Below are 6,000 nucleotides of genomic sequence, written 5' to 3'. Positions count from 1 at the left end.
TGATTCCTAGATAGCATTCCTAGTGTTACATGTGAAGATTTGTGGAATATCTTAAATCCAAGAACACATGATTTTCACATTAAAATCTGTGCTTTTCTCCCTCATTTGTGGTCTCAAATCATGAATAGATGCAGATTTTAATATCACGTTGTCGCCCATGTTATCAGAGAGTTTCTTCAGCCATAGCCTTACTTAATGAGGATGTCTGAAATCCTGCTTCCCAGTTGGAAATGTGTCCATTCAAATCATGTTCTGAGTATAGAGTATAATCATACTGGAAAAAGAACAACACCAATTAAAAAGTCCAGCACATGCTAAATACAGTATAGAAACCTCAGGAATACTTAGGATCTGATGATTTTTGAAAGTGGTGATAAAGTGGTAATGAACACTGCTGCCCCGGAGAGCTTGGATTATTCTGCTACCACAGTTGCTATAGCAGCAGGGTGCATTCTTCAGTTAAGGCCAAAAGTTCCTCAGAGCTGGACACAAACCTGATAAATGGATGAAGCATGAGTTTAACCCAATATTGGTCGTACCAGTTTTAGAATTGGGCTAAATTTCTGGCAGATGTGTTGTTGTTTGACAGACACTTTGAGGTCATGACCCCTGTTTAAATGTTTGAACAATGAATGATCTGGCTGTTGGACTATCAGTTGAATTTTTGACCTATTTTGAGTAGATCCTTGATTTGATTTCCCACATGGCTTATATCAAAAGATCTATTATAAACTCAATTGAGCTTGTTTTATGATGTTTGAGGAGTATGTTACTTGTGGCTATAACTGTAGTCTTTACAGAAACTTCTCTGATATAAAACTGAACTTCACTGCATCTTCCAGTCATCTGTGACTCTATCGTTTTCTTTTTTTCTCTTCTTCCTTTCAATTACAGTAGAATTACACAAAGTAATGCTGTCTTTCTCTCTTTTTGTCAGCATTGTTGAGGACATGGTAGTCCTTTTTGAATAAACTTGATTGGACTTGTCAGTGGACAAACCCACCTGGGGTTTTGTGCTTAGATCAGTGTGAGCACCGCGCTGTGGCAGTTCTATCGATCTATACAGTGCGAGAATAGAAGTGGCAGGTTCTGGCCATGCAGAAGAGTTACCTCAACACACAAGATAAAGAAAAATGCACAATATCTGCACAACTTTACGATGAGCCTTCTGTAGATATTTGTCAAACAAAGTATTTTGGGGCTTTCTCACTATACAGTTCTAGCACTACTCGGCTCAACTCAACTCAGGTTTTTTTGCTTTTCCATGAGGGAAAGTACCTGGTACCTGGTACTTTTTTAGTACCTGCTCTGGTGAGGTTCCAAGCGAGCCGAACCAATACTAAAATGTGACATCAACAGACTGCCGGCCACCAATTGGACAGAGAGTGTTGTCACTGAAAGAGTCATGAGCGCGACGTCCCACACAACAATCAAAACCCGGCATTTTTAAATACCGGCAACAATAGTTACAGTGAGTTTCACATGAGTTAGTTACAGCGAATTTCACACGAGTTACACCATGGTCCCTTGACGAGGTGCAGACGTTCCTGTGTGTGGTGGTAGACGCGCAGCCGTGCTATGACGACCCCGCCCATGTCGACGAGGTACTATGAAGTAATGGAAAACGACGTACCTTGTATTGTAGCATTTTGATATGGATGTTTTGTTTGTTTGTACTAACATAATTTAGGGTTTAAAAGGCCATTCAAGGCTATTTTTATGTTATATATTTTATCTGTCTTGAACCATGTTATTAAAATGTATTCTGTTGTTAACACTGTAAACTCTACTACTAAGTATTTAGTTAGAGGTGTACTATTGGTCCTAATATACAAAGCTGTGATATTTCCTGCGGCACGTAAAGGCAGCAGCACCGCTGCCTGCAGATTCAGAAGAAAAGGCTCTTTTTTTTTTTTTTGCTCCTCGCTCCTGATTTGCTGAGGTTGCTGGGAAGAGGGCGGGGCTTGCCTCTGAGTCCTGGCACCAGTCTGTTGTGCGAGCAGCGAAGGTGGAGAGATTTTCCCCATCACTCACACACCGCCTGTCTCTGCCTCTCTTTCTCTCTGCCTCTCTCTCTCTCACACACACACACACGCATACACACACACTCAGCGAGAGAAACGGGACATATCTAAACGGTGAGTGCACTACGGAACATATTTACTGCACATTTTCTTGATGTGTCACAGCCTGCTTATCCTTGTTTACCGCCATACTCTCGTGCTTTCATAAACGAGTGATGCAGTTCATGTTTTATTTATCGCGTTATTTAGCTGTGGCTCTGCAGCGGGGCAGATACGGGCCTGGATATCTAGATGATTGTATGGCCGGGTGGCAATATGACATGCCGTGGTGCACGGTGTTTCCCCATCCACAATGGCAGAAGATAGTGGGCGTGTAACGGTGTGGAGGGGTGTGTATGGGGAGGGGGGGATTTCTGTTTCATGCAGGGGTCCGTGCATTGGTGTCTCTTTGTTATGGTGGTGCCGCAGTCGGGATGGTACACCCTCCTGCTGAAAAATCACCAGCTTTCACTACTCCACTAATATTCCTGTAATACTCCTTTAAGTGCTCACACAGGCCTCACTGAACAGTATATAATTATAAAGTGTATAGGAGACTCATTAACTATCAGTCTTTAACATTAATATATGACATTGTAACCTGTAGTGTAGTTAATGTGTCTATAGTATTTACTACAGGATTATATGTGTTTATACAGGCAGACAGGTGCATCATTAGAGCTGTAAGGCCCGGTTATATAAAGGCTGTTTTCTCATCTTATGGAGCCTTTATAGCAGTTTAGATAGAGCCTGTGATGTTCTATAGGAACTAAGCCTGTCGTTATACAATAATATAACCCCCACCCCCCATCCCCCCCATCCAAATACTCACACTTGAACACACACACACACATACACATAGGCATACACGCAAGCAGAGATACACACACTGCATCCTCTGTCTCTGTGTGGATTAGTACACATTGTTCTGTCTATGCTGATGTCTCTCTCTCTCTCTCTCTCTCTCTCTCTTTCTCTTTCTCTCTGTCTCTCTGTCTCTCTGTCTTCGGTCTTCAGTCCCTGTTCACATGTGAAATTAAACGCGCCTGGTTCGAGGATAATGCGTGCACTGTGAATTTATAAAGAGGGCGACCACCGTAATGTACGCACTCACACTGCAGGAGTACTACAGGATGTGAATATATTTCATTTGATCCTTTTTAATGTGCCGTAAAGTTATTGTGGCCTGAAAGTTTGAGTAAACATCGTAGTATCTGTTGTGTATGTGTTCCAACATTTCTCCAAAGCTACTATGTTTACACTGAGTGATAAAGATGTATATGAAAAGATATGAAGCCAGGACTCACGGATTTACACGCAGAGCTACTATTATTCTGGATGTTTTTGGATGTTCTATATGAATCTGTGATCTCACTCTGTAGGTTAGAGGACAGTGGTCAGTGTTGGTCCTGAAGGGTCTGAGAGGTTCCACTTATTTTTCCTGACAGACTTGGATTCGGAGGTTTATCTGCAGTTGTTAGACGATTTCTGTCTCTCCAGTTTGGCCTACCTGTCGCCTGGTTATCTGTCTGTCTGTCAGTCACATGTCACACTGTGTTTCATCAGAAGATCCTCCTCAGCTTTAACTATTTATTTTCACACAGTACTGCTAAGGATCGTTTTAGCTCTGATGCTGATCATCGGAAATTCAAATAGTAACTGTATAAGCAGTTAATATTTTTGAGTTATTGTTTTCAAATAACAACCATTTATTTTTAATAATTTATAACTTTTTGGGTGGTGGTATATCTGGCAGTAGAGCAGGTTGGCCATCAGTGATAGGCTCCTCCTGCTCCACCTGCTCATGTGTTAAGTGTCCTTGTCCAACACATTGAACTCCAAATTGCTTCCTGTGTGTGTGTGTGTGTGTGTGTGTGTGTGTGTGTGTGTGTGTGTGTGTGTGTGTGTGTGTGTGTGTGTGTGTGTGTGTGAAAAATGTGTAAGTCACCTTGGATAAAAGTGTCTACTAAATGAAAGTGATGTAATATTACCTTGATAGTTGACACTACCAGAGTTACAGGAAACACGGAGATATAAAGGTGGACTTACCACCATGGAATCTTGGATGTCCCAGTTACCAACATGGTTCATCCCAAAAAAAAAAAAAAGCAGCAAATTCCCTTATATGTGCTGTACTCTGTTAATCTTGATCTTTCCTCCAGCTATCATAATAGATAATATATATATAGTACCATTAACTGATATTTAGACAATACCAGGTAGGTGAAATAAAAAGTGAAGTGTTTAGATGTAATATTCATATTACCAATGAGCATTGAAGTAGTGAATATGTTAACAACAGCTGATTATTTAAACATTCAGTAGATACAAAGCAGCATCATCATTTATTTGGAGTCATGTTTCTGTTCACTCTCTTTTAGCTTTGCTCTGGTTTCCACCAGCACCTGAGAAACATATCTGGTTCTTTAGCTTCTAAATGTTCCACTATGTTCACCAGCTATAGTTGCTAACTTGACTGTGAAGTGATCCACTGTGAAACCAAAACAATGAGCTGAAAAACACTAAACTGCTTGTCTGAGTGTCACTGCGAGCGACACCTTTCACATGTGAACATATTGATTATAACAGCTTTAAACTTCTGTTAATGCTGAGGTGAATCATTCAGAAAAAACTCACCCCTGAGGATTCAGGAAATGGTTGCAACCCTGTAGCAAGCACCCATTTTTATTGTTGGCCATTTTAACTTCAATGAAATGACAACGTGTCTCACAAGCAGCTTAGCAGCAGCAGCAGCAGCAGCAGCAGCAGCAGCAGCCAGTGCTTTTGGCACACATAATATCAAACATAATCACAAACAGGTTTTGGGTTATTGCTTTTCTGAATTGACATGCAAGATAACAGACATGATAACTGCAGTCAGTCATGCCTGATGATCTTTGTTTGACTCGCCGACCGAGGTCACTGTGTGGTCTCCAGGGCAACTTGCGAAATGTTGAATTACTGTCATAATCTAAGGAACAATATCTCCTCATAATAATCATCAAATTACATCAGATGCTATTCTTATGAACTTGTAGTCAGTGTACTACAAGTGTACTTTTGAGAGAAAAATCAGCACTATTTATAAGATAAAATGAAGGCTTATGGCAGCCAATCATATCTGGTTTAAGACCATATAAATGCCTGTAGATGTATTTATATTAAGTAATTACAATTTAAATCTCAATTGCCAATACTTGACCGAAACATTACAAGAACATATTAACCTCATATCACTCCGACTGAGGCTGATGGATTGGTGCATCAAAGTACAGATGTGTCTTTAAGTTCTCATTGTAGTGGATAGTCAGAGCAACTACACTGGATCTCCATATCTTGTGGCACTGCCCAATTTCCCAAAAACTCATTAGTGAATCATGTCTGATTAGCTAATGGGTTTGAGAAATTGGATGGAATATCTGCAGTCTGCATTGCTTTGAAATACACATTTTTGAGGAACTGTGTGGGTAAAAAAAAAAGAAGCAAAATAAGTCTAGGTTAGATACCTGAACGTCTCTGATTTTCTGTGTATGAATGACCTGAATGTTTGAACCGTACATAATATGATAAAACAGGAAAAAAATGCCAAAGACTACACGCAGGAAGATAGATGGATTATCAGAGATGTACTAAATGCATGGCTGTTGTGATGATGATGATGATGCTGCTATAATTTCTGCTTTAGGGATTGGTGGGATTACATGCAATCCCCTCTCAGATTACCCAGCCAAGCAGGCAGGAAGTCAAGACAGCGGTCACCCAGCCAGGTAGAGCCAACGTTCGTAGGCCGTTTTTACCAGCAGGCCGGCAGCCATTCAGAGGTAAACAGCTAACCTGTCCTCTAGCCATTCACTGTTTTAAACCATTTTACAATATAACAATGTCAGCTAGAATCGGTTACGTCTGCAGGAAATGTGTAGGCTCTCCAGTCATTCAC

The 6,000-nt window shown here is 40.7% G+C and overlaps 1 protein-coding gene across 1 annotated transcript in view; it reads left to right on the top strand.

Moving 5' to 3' along the window:
• Positions 1-2,128: 2,128 nt before the first annotated feature.
• LOC133990423 (microtubule-associated protein 4-like) overlaps positions 2,129-6,000 on the top strand; it is a 92,301-nt gene continuing 88,429 nt past the window's right edge. The window contains exon 1 of the mRNA XM_062428737.1: positions 2,129-2,138. The gene's annotated coding sequence lies outside the window, so the exon portion shown is untranslated. The remainder of the gene's footprint in view (positions 2,139-6,000) is intronic.

This window comes from Scomber scombrus, chromosome 11 (genome assembly GCF_963691925.1).
Source record: "Scomber scombrus chromosome 11, fScoSco1.1, whole genome shotgun sequence".
NCBI classification, from domain to species: domain Eukaryota; kingdom Metazoa; phylum Chordata; class Actinopteri; order Scombriformes; family Scombridae; genus Scomber; species Scomber scombrus.
Note: the sequence above shows the minus strand (reverse complement) of the source record. Positions and strands in the feature narration are given on the sequence as shown.